This window comes from Anas platyrhynchos, chromosome 1, assembly GCF_047663525.1.
Source record: "Anas platyrhynchos isolate ZD024472 breed Pekin duck chromosome 1, IASCAAS_PekinDuck_T2T, whole genome shotgun sequence".
NCBI lineage: Eukaryota > Metazoa > Chordata > Aves > Anseriformes > Anatidae > Anas > Anas platyrhynchos.
This window is the reverse complement of record NC_092587.1, coordinates 173,302,104-173,317,642: the sequence shown is the minus strand read 5'-3', so window position 1 is coordinate 173,317,642 and position 15,539 is coordinate 173,302,104.

Genomic DNA, 15,539 nt, shown 5'->3' with positions numbered 1-15,539 from the left:
TCTCCACCAGGCATGGTGCGCTCTCCAGGAAGTCGGTACACACCCAGACCGACTGCCCGTTAAAAAATGCAGAAGTTCAGGTCACGGGATGCAAGGAGTGTCAGAGCCTGATGCTGCCATCGGCGGGAGGCAGAGAAACTGCGTGCGTGAGGTGTGAGCAGGTGGATGACCTGGTCCGCATGGTGGCAGAGCTCAAGGAGGAGGTGGAAAGGTTGAGGGATATCAGGAAGTGTGAGCGGGAGATAGACTGGTGGAGGAACTCCCTGCAGGGCCTCAAGGAGAGGTACTGAGGTGAGACACCCCAAATGGGGGTGGACCCCCTGCCCTGTTGCTGTTGGGCAGAGGGAGGGGATCTGGGAGTTGAGGAGGAATGGAAACAGGTCCCTGCTCGACATCGCAGGCGATGCCCTCCCCTTCCGGCCCCACCTTCCCAGGTGCCCTTACACAACAGGTTTGAGGCCCTGGAGCTCGAGAGACTGGTGGGTGAGGAAGAGGTAGCAAGTGTTCCCAGGAGGATGCCTAGGGCGAGGAGGTCGACTCCACACCTCAGGACTGCCTCCACCAAGAAAGAAAGAAGGGTGATTGTCGTGGGAGACTCTATCCTTAGGGGGACAGAGGGCCCTATTTGTCGGCCTGACCCTACCCGTAGGGAAGTCTGCTGCCTCCCTGGGGCCAGGGTCAGGGACATTGCCAGGAAGCTTCCCAACATGGTTCGCCCCTCCGACTATTATCCTCTTTTGATAGTCCAGGCAGGTAGTGACGACATTGAAGAGAGAAGTCTGAAGGCTATCAAACGAGACTTTAGGGGGCTGGGACGGTTAGTGGAGGGAGTGGGAGTGCAGGTGTTTTCATCCATCCCTACGGTGGCAGGGAGGGTGTCGTGGTTTAACCCGGCCGGCAGCTAAACACCACGCAGCCGTTCGCTCACCCTCCCCCCTCCCTCTCTGGGACGGGGGAGAGAAATGGAAAGTGAAGCCTGTGAGTTGAGATAAAGACAGTTTAATAAGACAGGAAAATAATAATAACAAAAATAATAATAACAATAATAATAATAATGATACAATGGTGATAATACGAAAGTAATAGTATGTACAAACAAGTGATGCACAATGCAATTGCTCACCACCCGCTGACCGATGCCCAGCCTAACCCCGAGCAGTCCGGCCCGCTCCCCCCAGCTAGCCACCCCTATATATTGTTTAGCATGACGTCAGATGGTATGGAATACCCCTTTGGCTAGTTTGGGTCACCTGTCCTGGGTCTGTCCCCTCCCAGCTCTTACTGCACCCCCAGCCTGCCCGTTGGCAGGACAGAGCAAAAGGCTGAGATGTCCTTGGCTTAGTATAAGCACTGCTCTGCAACAATTAAAGCATCGGGGTGTTATCAGCACTCTTCTCATCCTAAGCCAAAACACAGCATTCCACCAGCTACTAGGAAGAAAATTAATTCTGTGCTAACTGAAACCAGGACAGAGGGGTACAGAGAGGACACGGAAAGCCCACCTGATAAACACGTGGCTCAGGGGCTGGTGCCAACGCAGAAATCTTGGGTTTTTTGACCATGGGGCACTTTACTCGGTACCCGGCCTGATGGCCGCAGATGGGTCCCTATCTTTTAGGGGAAAAAGGATCCTGGGCCAGAAGCTGGCAGGGCTCATTGAGAGGGCTTTAAACTAGGTAAGAAGGGGGATGGGGCTGAAGCAAGGATTGTTGGGGCTGTGCCAGGGGGAACAATGGCAAGGCTGGGGGATAAGGTAATGGCCCAGCTGAAGTGCATCTACACCAATGCACGCATCATGGGTAGCAAACAGGAGGAGCTGGAAGCCATCGTGCAGCGGGCAGGCTACGACTTGGTTGCCATCACGGAGACGTGGTGGGACCAGTCTCATGACTGGAGTGCTGCAATGTCTGGCTATAAGCACTTCAGAAGGGACAGGCAGCACAGAACGGTTGGTGGTGTGGCTCTCTATATCAGAGAGTCTTTCGATGTTGTAGAACTCGAGGCTGGGAATGACAAGATTGAGTCCCTTTGGGTTAGGATCGGCAGGGACAACAAGGCTAGTGTCCTGGTCGGGGTCTGTTATAGACCACCGAACCAGGATGAGGAGATGGACGAGGAGTTCTACAGGCAGCTGACAGAAGTTGCAAAATCTTCTGCGCTTGTACTCGTGGGGGACTTCAACTTCCCTGACATATCCTGGAAGCACAACGCAGCCCAGAGAAAGCAGTCTAGGAGGTTTCTGGAGACAGTGGAAGATAGCCTCCTGACGCAGCTGTTTAGTGAACCTACCAAGGGTGGTGCCCCGCTAGACCTTCTCTTCACAAACAGAGAAGGACTGGTGGAGGATGTGATTGTCGGGAGCTGTCTTGGGCAGAGTGACCATGAAATGGTGGAGTTCACTATTCTTGGTGAGGCCAGGAAGGGGACCAGTAAAACCACTGTATTGGACTTCCGGAGGGCTGACTTTGTGCTGCTCAGGACACTGGTTGGTGGAGTCCCTTGGGAGGCGGTTCTGAAGGGGAGAGGGGTCGAGGAAGGCTGGGTGCTCTTCAAGAGGGAAATCTTAATGGCGCAGGAGCGGTCTGTCCCCACATGCCCAAAGACAAGCTGGCGGGGAAGAAGACCAGCCTGGCTCAACAGAGAATTGTGGCTTGAGCTTAGGAGAAAAAAGAGGGTTTATAATCTTTGGAAAAGTGGGCAGGCCACTAGGGAGGACTATAAGGATGTTGCGAGGCTGTGCAGGGACAAAATTAGAAAGGCCAAGGCTCATCTGGAGCTCAATCTGTCTACTGCCGTTAAAGATAACAAAAAACGTTTTTATAAATACGTCAACACAAAAAGGAGGACAAAGGAGAATCTCCATCCTTTACTGGATGCGGGGGGAAACTTAGTTACAAGAGATGAGGAAAAGGCGGAGGTGCTTAATGCCTTCTTTGCCTCAGTCTTTAGCAGCAATACCAGTTGTTCTCTGGATACCCAGTACCCTGAGCTGGTGGAAGGGGATGGGGAGCAGGATGTGGCCCTCACTATCCACGAAGAACTGTTTGGTGACCTGCTACGGCACTTGGATGTGCACAAATTGATGGGGCCGGATGGGATCCACCCAAGGATACTGAAAGAACTGGCAAAGGAGCTGGCCAAGCCCCTATCCATCATTTATCAGCAGTCCTGGCTATCAGGGGAGGTCCCAGTTGACTGGCGGCTAGCAAACGTGACACCCATCTACAAGAAGTTTCGGAGGGCAGACCCGGGAAACTACAGGCCTGTCAGTTTGATCTCAGTACCAGGGAAGCTCATGGAGCAGATCCTCTTGAGAGTCATCATGCAGCACTTGAAGGGCAAGCAGGTGATCAGGCCCAGTCAGCATGGGTTTATGGAAGGCAGGTCCTGCTTGACGAACCCGATCTCCTTCTATGACAAAGTGACGCGCTGGGTGGATGAGGGAAAGGCTGTGGATGTGGTCTACCTTGACTTCAGCAAGGCTTTTGACACCGTCTCCCACAGCATTCTCCTCAAGAAACTAGCTGCTCTTGGCTTGGACTGGCGCACGCTTCGTTGGGTTAGAAACTGGCTGGATGGCCAGGCCCAAAGAGTCGTGGTAAATGGAGTCAAGTCCAGTTGGAGGCCAGTCACTAGTGGCGTCCCCCAGGGCTCGGTGCTGGGGCCGGTCCTCTTTAATATCTTCATCAATGATCTGGATGACGGCACTGAGTGCACCCTCAGTAAGTTTGCAGATGACACCAAGCTATGCGCATGTGTCGATCTGCTCGAGGGTAGGAAAGCTCTGCAGGAGGATCTGGATAGGCTGCACCGATGGTCTGAGGTCAACTGCATGAAGTTCAACAAGGCCAAGTACCAGGTCCTGCACCTGGGGTGCAATAACCCCAAGCAGAGCTACAGGCTGGGAGATGAGTGGTTGGAGAGCTGCCTGGCAGAGAAGGACCTGGGAGTGATGGTTTATAGTCAGCTGAATATGAGCCAGCAGTGTGCTCAGGTGGCCAAGAAGGCCAACGGCATCCTGGCTTGTATCAGAAACAGTGTGGCCAGCAGGTCTAGGGAAGTGACTGTCCCCCTGTACTCGGCTCTGGTGAGGCCGCACCTCATATACTGTGTTCAGTTTGGGCCCCTTGCTACAAGAAGGACATCAAGGTGCTTGAGCGGGTCCAGAGAACGGCGATGAAGCTGGTGAGGGGCCTGGAGAACAAGTCCTACGAGGAGCGGCTGAGGGAGCTGGGCTTGTTCAGCCTGGAGAAAAGGAGGCTCAGGGGTGACCTTATTGCTCTTTACAGATACCTTAAAGGAGGCTGTAGTGAGGTGGTGGTTGGTCTATTCTCCCACATGCCTGGTGACAGAACGAGGGGAAATGGGCTTAAGTTGTGCCAGGGGTGTTTTAGGTTGGATGTTAGGAATAGCTTCTTTACCGAAAGGGTTGTTAGACATTAGAACAGGCTGCCCAGGGAAGTGGTGGAGTCACCATCCCTGGAAGTCTTTAAAAGACGTTTAGATGTAGATCTTAGGGATATGGTTTAGTGGGGACTGTTAGCGTTAGGTCAGAGGTTGGACTCGATGATCTTGAGGTCTCTTCCAACCTAGAAATTCTGTGATTCTGTGATTCTAATCTTGGTTAGCTGAGTTAGATCTACAACAGATGTAGAATCTCTAGATAGCAAACTTAAGGTTAAGAGTGACCCCAAGAAATAAAATCTGTTCTTTATATAAAGAATGGTATATAAAATTTAACAAATTATAATGAATAAAGAATGGCATATGAAGTTTAAATTAATGCAACTGTCTTTAAAATTTAATATATAAACTTACTATAAAGTCACAGATTTTGAACACAATTCACCTGTTCTTACCTAACTTTTTTAAGTCCCCTTCCTAACACTTTTGAGAAGACCATGACTCTTTCTTCCATGTATTACTTACATATACTTATTACTTACAAACTTATGTAGAAAGAGAATGTGTGCTTCTTTAGGGGTAACTGGTCAAAGATCTTTTCCAATGCACAGGGGATTATAAGAAAGGGAAACAGTATTGGGAATCAAGTTTGTTCAACCACACTAATTTAAGAAGTCATGTGAGAATATAGGAATGTTTGTACCAGCAGGGTCATCTACTTGAAGACTTCCAAGTTGAGAGACAATGACAAGAAATAAACGTCTCACTCACAGTAATCAGTGGCTTATCAAACTACAGGTGCCATTTCCAGGAAGATCAACCTAGACTTGGCAGCTGATAAAGATAATTGTGGCCAAATGATGCCTGGCCTGGGAGGGTGAAGGAAACTCCAGAGCTCTGCAAACGCATGGGGATGTGCAGAGGCAAGGGAGAGCAGGAGGCACTAGGAGGTTGGTAGAAAAGGATGTAAAAAAATATAAACGGCTTCTATATACAAAAGGTATAATATGCTCATCAGGACAATCCCTGCATCTGATCACTGCAGTCTGTCCCATCTCATATTTTTTTAAGAAATCTTTTCATGAACTCTCTCTTCCATGCATATGTGTGCTGCAAGGACTACACACTAGCTGCTGTCAAGACCAGTATATGTGTCAGTAAAGGTTGATGCCAGCTACTGGAGTCAGGCTGGGGGAGTTGCCACTGCTAGCCTGTGTTGCCAGCTACTGGAGCAAGTGAGCCTCTAAGCATCAATAGTTAGAGGGCCCTCTCTGGACCTAGGAGGGTTCCACAGATTTGGGGCCTGGAGTGCCAGCACACCAGTACTGGGGGACTGGTGAGAGTGGACTGGATGCCAACTACTGGAGTCAGACCAGGGTTGTAGGTCCCTCTAGCCTGTGGTGCCTGGTACTGGATTGAGTAGGTTCCTGGCATCACCTGCCGAGCTGTGGCATCTTCTACTCTCAGCCATTGGGGTTGGATCAGTATGTGTTCACAAGACCAGCTACTTGGGGGTTGTGTCAACAGCTTCCAGCACAGGTCCAGTTCAGCTGCCGTTCAACTGCTCTGGGTAATAGTGGTGGTAGGGGGACAGTAGGACCAGATGATTTGGAGGTCCTTTCCAACCTTATTTATTCTATGATTCTGTAATTGTCATGAATGAGGCAAGTGCAGGGCTCTGCACCAGTATCTGGAGTGGGAACAGGGGTCACAGCCCGTGTGCCTGACACCAGCTGCTGGGGGCAACATCTGTCTGCATCTTCCCCAAATACTGCATGCGTGGCTTGTATACATGTATTTGCTAGCAAACTTTAAGCTGGACTACCTGTCAAGGAGTAAGGGCTTCAGGTCTATGGGGTACAGGGTCCATGCTGGTATGCTGTGGTGGTTTTACCAAGCTAGGCAGCTGAATTCCAACACAACTGCTTTCTTTCTCCCCTTCCTCAAAGGGAAATGGGCAGAAAATACAATGGGAATGGTTCATGAGGACAGGGAGATCACTTAAAAATTATAGTCACGAGCAAGACAGACTCAGCATAGAAAGGTTAATATAATATGTTGCCTATCACTAGCACACTAGAACAGTGAGAATCTAAAAACAAACTAAAAACACATTCCCTCCATTCACTCTCTTCTACCTCCTTCTCTCCACCCCCCCTCCACCTCCCCCCCAGGAGTGGAACAGTTAATGGGGGTGCTGTGAGTCCCTAATACTTCATCTCCAATGCCCCTTCATGGTCACTCTCTGCCCCTGCTCCACATGGGGTCCCTCCCACAGGATGCCATCCTTCCCAAACTGAGCCTGCGGGGGCTGCACCACACGCAGCAGCTCTTCAAGAACTGCTCCCACATTGATCCATACCATGGGGTCCATCCCCCAGGAGCAAACTGCTCCAGCATGGGTCCCCCACAGGTGGGCGGCAGCTCCCCCCAGACTCCAGTTTCTGCGGGGGCTCTTCATGGGCCCCAGCCTCCTCCAGGCCACATCCACCTGCTCCACCAGGGGCTCCTCCACGGGATGCAGCATGGAGATCTGCTCCATGTGGGACCCCTGGGCTGCAGGGGGACAGCCTGCTCCACCAGGGACCTCTCCACAGGCCACAGAGGAACTTCTGCCTGGAGTACCTCCTGCCCTCATTCTGCATGGACCTTGGGGTCTGCAGGGCTGGTTCTCACTCCTTTCTCTCTCAGCTGCTGTCACACAGAATTTTTTCCCTTTCTTAAATCTGCTCTCACAGATGCACAAACAAATGAACTTACTTGCTCAGCTCTGGCCTGTGGCGGGTCGCTTTGGAGCCGGTTGGAGCTTGCTTATATGTAACGTGGGGCAGCTTCTGGACTCTTCTCACAGAGGCCACAACTGCAGCACCCCTGCTCCAAAAACCTTGCCATGTAAACCCCATACATACTGGGTACTAACAGAGGGACTTGCAAATGTGGTGTGCTTGAGTGATGAGTTTGAACGTGTTACACGTTTGCAGCAAACTTCAAGCTGGACCAGCTGGTGAGTAGATGACCTGTGAACTGGGTAAGGGGCCCAGGATCTGGCTGAGGGTTTCTGCATGGGACAAGGGGCCATGCTAGTACTTGAGGGATCTGGGCAGTCATGCTGGATGGGCAGAGGGGTTATATCAGTACTTGAGGGATCTCTATCAGTACTTTAGCATGAGTACTTGTGAACCTAGAGTGCTCTGTGTGTGCCTGCACTAGTGAACTTCTCTCTCTACCATCTGGAGAGGGGGAAGGTGGTTTAGCTGTCTGTCTATGTTTATGTGAATACTGTGTGCAAGTGCTGTTGAAGACTGCCCTTGACCAGCCTTTGTGGTTGGTCTTGTAAGTGTCCTGTCTCTGCCTCTGTGTGTCTGTGCATTTCTGGGATATGTGCTCAGCTTTGCTCCATATTGAATTTGCAAAGGGGAAAGCAGCAGCCACATCTTCCTGCCTGGGCAGAGACCCCAGGTCACTGTGCACTGGGTTAGGCCCCAGTGGCTGGACAGGAGCAGTCCTGAACCATATAAGCTGGAGGAGACAGCCACGCTCTTCACCTTGCTACCTTGCTTAACAATATATATAGTAATGATATAGTTGTATTAATATTTTTATATAAAGGTGTTATATTAATACAGTGGAATTATTCACTAAAATAACAAAAATAAAATATGAATAAATTATAAATAACATAGAACGGTACAACATAGGAAACAATAGAGAAACAAAAATATATTTTGAGTAAATTAAGTTTGCTATCAAGTACTTTTTTTTTTTTTTTTTTTTTCCTCCTTCCCCCCTTCCCTCCTCCAGATTTATAAACCCATCTCTCTAAGATGTGGACTAGAGGAATTTACACATATAGATGCAAGTTCTTCTGTCTACACGTGTAAAATAAACCAATAATTTCAACTACTAGAAGCTTACAATTTATTAATTTGATTACTTAGCATTTTTGGAATTCAGGCCAACACTTCACATTCTTAAATACAAATTTAGGAGATTAATTGCAGGCACTTATTCCTGAAAATGTGGTCTCAGATTCCAATGTTAGAAGTAAGCAATTACAGTTACTTAAATTGTTCAGACAAAGCTCCTAAGCAATTTCTGCCTCACATAACCAAATAGAAGTTTGCCCATCTTCCTTAAATATAAATAATTAAATTGTTGTAAAAATGACATACAGCTTGTCACAGAAGTACCCAACAAATCAGTTCAGACTCCTTCCAAGCCCAAGCAGTATGTTCAACTTCTAGGAACAAACACTTAACAGAGTCAGGGCAAAGAGCAAGGAGCTGTGTACAATCACTTAAACAATTTCTAGAGCATTTGCCTCAAAAGCTGAAAGCAGAAAGCTACTTTAAGTAGTTTGTGCCTACAAACTATATGAATTCTATCCAAGTCTATGTGAGCTTGAAATCACCTCCTCAAAAAGTGTCTTGTCTTGTGAGATACCTTGAAGGAGGCTATCTGATCTGTTGGAGCTCAACTGAAGACTAAACTTTACCAGAAGATGGAGCTGTGAGGTTCTGCCCCTCTGTCTCTGTTTCATTGCTGTTTTAAGTGCAGCAATAGCCTCACATAGAATTCAGATATCCAGAGTCACAGAGCTTTATCCAAAACCTGAGATCTGCTCCTTTTGCTCCTGAGTCAGATTTTTTCTCACTAGCTCCTCATTTCATTTTGTGATACATCTGGCTATATAATCTCAAGAGGAAAATTGGCATTAGTTTTGTCCAAGGTATATGTCCAAGGTACTTAGTCATTAAAATACTCTCCTCAAATGTGGGTTTAACCTCTTCAGTGCTGAAAAAAAGCTAGCAACCTATCATCTTCCAATCCCCAGTACTCATTTATGCAAAAAGCCAATTGGTATGTTCCCATTTTTGGAAGACAGGCTGGATAAGACATCTCAGATATCTTATTCGTTTAATTTAATAGAAGTCAATAAAAGACTCTTGGAAATTATGGTTATGACTTCCCACAGATAAGTAAAGGCAGCTGACTACTCTTTCTGTCCCAGGTAAATTAAAAACCCTTAAACAACCTTTTCCTTCTACTATGCATCACTCATTTCCAGATCCACTTTATCTGCTGTGCTTGTGAAACTGTTATGGGGAATCACACATCACAACAGTCTGGAAAGCAGTGTTGGAAGGAAGGGGAAGATGGTCCACTTAAGCCAGCACTGGCACAGAATAGTGCAATGGTATCCTAATGGGTAAGGCTGTAGTACACTCTGGATTTCTGTAAAATTTGTGACTTCAATTTTATGTGTTCAGTCCAAGAAATAACTTTACCTTTCTCAAATGATTGCATGTATTTTCCAGTAAGTATATGGATATATGTCAAAAAAAGATCCAGAAAACACAGAGACAGGGGTTTGTGGGCTAAATCTACAGACTGTTTTCCAAGCATGTTCATAAAGTTTCTTTTTTTATTCTCTGAGCTACTTCTGTGGATTTTCCTGTAGGAAGAAGTGAGCAAACCCATTGCTTTCTGTGTATACCCCACATAAGTCTATAATTAGCATTCATTCTTTAAATAGGTGTCAGTTTTAAGACAACCTTACAATGGTACTTTAAAATGTTGCTTCACATCAATTTTTTGGTGAGAAACAATTGGAATTACTAGGTTATTTTTGTAATTTTGTCTTGAATCAAGTATTTAAAGGCATACTTAAGCCTAACATCTTATACTTCTATACTTCACAAATAAAATAAAGTAAAATAAAAGAAAAGAAAATTAACTTAATTGGTAGCTATATTTGGGGCCAGAAGAGAGAGAGAAAGAAGGTTTTTGTTTTGTTTTGTTTTTAAGAGAGAAAAACAACCTAGTATGAATTCTTGTGCTGAGTATAAGTGTCCATGTTTTAGTAGCAGGGGTGCTGCAGAGAGCCTTCTGTGAGGGAAGGCTAGGGCTGCCCCATACTGGACACAGTGGTAGCAGCCAACTCTTAACAGCCCTGACTTATGGCATGGCTTGTCCCAGAAGCCAAGATGGAGGAAAATGTATTTAAGAAAGGGCAGAAAACACTACACAGACAAAAGTGAGGAACAGCAAAAAATGAGTAAGAAACAGAGTGAACACCAAGGACAGAAGGTGAAGGAGGTGATCCATGGCACTGGAGTAGATGATCTGCTGCAGCCCCATGCCAAAGTAGAGGTATATTTCTGAAGGAACTGCAACCATGGAGGAACTCACACAGGAGAAAAGAAAAAGAAGTGGCAGAGAGGAACCTCAGTCTACTGACCCCTACGCCATTCTCCCTGCACCAGTCAGGGGTAGAGGGGTCATGCAGAGACTGAGAAAGGGGAGAGGAAATGTACTGTTTTAACACTTTTCTGTTTTTCACTATTTTAATTGTAAATAAATTTTAAATTTTCCTAATCTGAGTCTGTTTCGCCTACAACAGTAATTAGGAAGCAAGCTCCCTGTCTCTGTCTTGAACCATGAGCTTTCTCATCTTATTTTCTGCCCCTGTCCTGATGACAAGGAGAAGTGATTGAGCAGCTGGGTTTGGTTATTGACAAAGGCTAACTCACCATAATTCCTCATACTTGTCTTATGGCACATTTCTATACAAAAGGATTATCTGTCATCCCTTATTTTGTTTTTACATTTTCGCTTGTTTTAATTTTGTTGTTGGTTGTTGGTTGTTTTTGTGGTTTTTTTTTGTGTGTGTGTGTGTGTTTGTTTTTTTCATTTTATGTTACTAATGTTCATTTTCAAAGTATGATCCTTCTGCAAACTTAACTCTAAACTGTATGTACTTAGAAATCCTTAGAGTTAGATAAATGTAAATTGGAAACATTTCAACAGTTTAGATCTCTGATATCCCATATATTTAAAGTGGGAGACTGACAGCACTCTGCAAATTCTAAAACAAAAAAGATTTTCAAGCTCTTTTCTGTATAACTCTCTATAAAGATATATTCATCTGAACTTAACAGACTAAAATTACTTTATTGCTTTCAAGTTGGTAATAATTGCACAGATCATCCCTGAGCTGAAAGCAATACACTTTCTATATAAACAACATTATAATTCATGCTGAACAACAGCACCCTCAACGTACACTTATAACATAATACTACAATAAAAGATCTATCTTGTATCTAATTCCTATTCTAAAATGATAGAAAAATGAGAAAGGTACATCTACCAGAAGGTGAAAAATAAGAGTCCACGTACTAGAAGAAGTATAAAGAAGGGCTACTACATTAGGGAATGAAAAATCTTTCATGCAAAAAGGAGGATAAATGAGATACGCTGAGAGCTAATATGAACTGTTCACATGTCCTTCAAAAGGACTGCTGTCTAAACACTTCAAGGGAACTTGAACAAGACTTCAACAGAGCCCAGAGAAAAGCCTTTTGCCTTTTTTTTTTTTTTTTCATATCAAAGGAGTCACCTTAAGATCAAGCTGAGTATAGGAATCTGCAAAATCATAGGAGTAATTCATCACAGTAGTGAGTTCTGGAACAACTTTTCATAATAAATAAATAATATAATTTTTAAAAAATACAGCTGCTTTATAGAAAGATAGATATAAAGAAAATAACTTACCAATGTGTGCAAATATCTGAAGGAAGGCTGAAAAAACAATTAAGCCATATTTTTTTTCAGTGGTGCCCAATGCTAGGACAAGAGATAGTGGGGGCACACTGGTACACAAAAGGTTCTGTCTAAACATCAGGAAACAGTCCTTTACTGTGAGGGTGACCAAGCACTGGAACAGGCTGATGAGAGAGGCTCTGGAGTCTTCTCCTTGGAGATCTTCAAAAACCGTCTGAATATGGCCCTAGGCAACCTGCTCTAGGAGTCCCTTATTGAACAGGGTGGTTGGACCAGATAACCTTCAAAGGTTTCTTCCAGCCTCTTAACCATTCTGTGATTCTGTGATATCTGTTCACTTGCAGTCAGTGGTTCAAAGGGCCCTTTATTTTAAATTTCTTTTTGGTTTATAAAGTTTTTTGAAAATCTGGACATCTTCATGTACAGTGGCAATCATAGTGAGCATGATTCACAGAAAGGGTTCACAATCTGTCCTTAGTTCACTTTTAAAGCAGATTATTACATCATCAGCAAACATTGCTTGCCGTTCTATTTCAGATCAGTATGCAAACTGTATTACACTTTTTTCTTCTTTAAATCACAATGCCTTAATTTAGCTAAACTTCAAGAAAATAGATTTATTCTCTTGGAAAGAAAATGGATAATTAAATCTTCCTTGAAAATGATTAAGTCTTATTGAAAAAAAAAAATCTAGTGAGAAACATCTAATTGTAATTGACTGAGAGTGCTTCATTGAGAGAAAATAGATCAAAACATTTGGCATGCACAGCTGAGATCAGCCAAAAAAAGAAAAATCTAGTACTTGGATGAGAGACAGACACCCACACAGAATAAGTCACCTTTACTCTATTGTCTGTCTTCAAGCACATGACAGCAAATATTACTAGGAATGACACTGCAAAATCACTATGCCCCTATAATTTCAGTACTTGCTCACTTGAGGTGGGGAGTCTATTACTGTTTACCTTAAAACACATCTAAAAACAGCAGAAGTAAAAAGTATATTATTTCACTTATAACTCCTATTAAAATGCCCCTCCTTTTCTACAGGACAGTAATAATATTCTGAAGCTGTTACACTCATTTTTATCCCCTTCTTTGACTTTGCTGTTGGGCAGTGTCAAGCTACTCTTGCTCTGAGAATTAGCTTACAAAGGCTGTTTTATTGCTGTTCACTGAGCACCTTCCCACTGGGACCTTTAGTGTCACCTCAGTAATGCAGCTAGCTGGCTCCAGTCCAGTGCCTAGAATCTAACATTTATTTATATCTTTGATTGGATTTCTTTTTTTTTTTTTTTTTTTTTCATTAAATCAGTATAAAGTATTGCAAAAGCTCAGCTTGAATTCTAATTTTGTAATGTTGCATATTCTGACAGGCATCAATTAAAGTTTTGGTGATGAAGTAGAATCAATGAGAGGGAGTCTCTGACAAAAAAAAAAAAAAAGGAAAGAAAAAAGTGTGTGTGTTTTGTTGTTGTTGTTGGTTTTGTTGTTTTTTTTTTTTTTTCCCCACTATGTTTACTTTTAAATTCATCATGTATTTAGTAAAAGTAATAGTGTGCAGACTGGTTCTAAATAAAGCAACAAGTTATAATGCCCAAGGCAAAAAGCATACCAGTTTCCAGATTATTGCATATTTCTGAGAGGAAAGCAGAGCTAAGTAAGGGAGGCATAGAGGGATCCTTTTTAATTTAATTTTGAGTATGATCTGTATCAATTTTAAACCACTGAATTTAAAAAACAAAACAAACAAAAAAAAAAAACATACATGGGAACTCAGCATCAGATTAAAACTAAGTATTTATTCCATGATACAGATAGACATGCATATTCTTAGACAAGCTTTTGGATCAGTTGCTATTGGTCTCTTGATCATGCCAGAAGGCAGATACTGGACTTGATTTTGATTTTTTTTTACACAAATCTACATCTGAATTAAAGATGACAAAATAATTACATTTATCATTTAAGATATTAATTTGTGTCTTACAAATGGAAGATTCTTCACTGTAGAGAAGCTAGATTACTCATTAAAAGACCGACAGTCAAATGAGGTAAAGGTTTCCGGATGTTTCAGTGTTGTCATTTTTTTGTTTGTTTGCTTGTTTGTTTCTCCCTTTGTGTTTGTTTTTTTTTGTTTGTTTGGTTTTTTTTTTTGCGTGTTTTAGATCCACCTGATTTCACAGAATCACAGAATCACAGAATTTCTAGGTTGGAAGAGACCTCAAGATCATCGAGTCCAACCTCTGACCTAACGCTAACAGTCCCCACTAAACCATATCCCTAAGCTCTACATCTAAACGTCTTTTTCATATCACTTTGTAATGGGACTGCATTGCATTGCACAGGACAGCCAATGTACTTATACACATTATTCACTTCCAGTAGTCCAGAAAAGCCATTAAAGGTATATTTCAGTACAACATTGACTTCATCCCAGAAAGGAGTTCCAGGAAGTCTGAGGTCACTGGGCCTGTTCAGTCTGGAAAAGAGGAGGCTGAGGGGGGACCTCATCACAGTCTACAACTTCCTCCCGAGGAGGAGTGGAGAGGCAGATGACCTATTCTCCATAAACACCAGTGGTAGGACCCATGGGGACAGTGCTAAGCTGAGGCAGGGGAAGTTTAGATTGGACATCAGGAAAAGAAAGTTTAGGCTGAACATCAGGAAAAGGTTCTTCACTGAGAGGGTGGTTGCACACTGGAACATGCTTCCCAGTGCAGTAGTCACTGCACCAAGCCTGTCTGAATTTAAGCATTTGGACTGTGCACTTAGTCACATGATCTAAACTTTTGGGTAGACCTGTGCTGTGCCAGGAGTTGGACTTGATGTTCCTTATGGGTCCCTTCCAACTCGGGATATTCTATGATTCTATGAAGTCCTTGTTCATTCATTCAAGCCTCCTGGTGCTTTTGTCTGACTTCCTCTTTGTTAGGATGTATCTCTCCTGAGTTTGGAGAAGGTAATCTTTGAATATCAACCACCTTTCTTGGGCATTCTCCTGGATTGCCTGTGCCCTGCTCTGCTGACCCTCCAGCAGATATCAGGGTGGTTGAGGCTCCCCATGAGGACCAGGGCTTGTGAACATGAGCTGTCTTTTATCTGTCTATAGAGGACCTCATCTGCTCCCTGATCAGGTGGCCTGTAGTGGATTCTCACTATAATGTCACCTGTCCCTGCCCTCCCTTTAATCTTGACCCATAAATTCTCATTTGGCTCCTCATCCATCCCCAGGCAAAGCTCCGTGCACTCCAGCTGCTCATTGACATAGAGGGTGATGCACCCTCTTCATCTACCTTGTCTGTCCATCTAAAGAACCTGTATCCTTCCGTCACAACACTCCAGTCATGGGAGCCATCCCACCATGTCTCTGTAATGCCCAAGAGGTCATAGCTTTGCAGGCGTGTATACATTTCTGACTCCTCGTGTTTATTCCTCATACTACGTGAGTTAGCATAGAGACATTTAAGCTGGGCCCCTGATGAAACTGGCTTATAGGCTGGAGTGGCTGGAATTTCTCTGTGCTGTTCTTCAGGTGTTCTCCTGCTAACCTATGTCCCTTCTCCAGG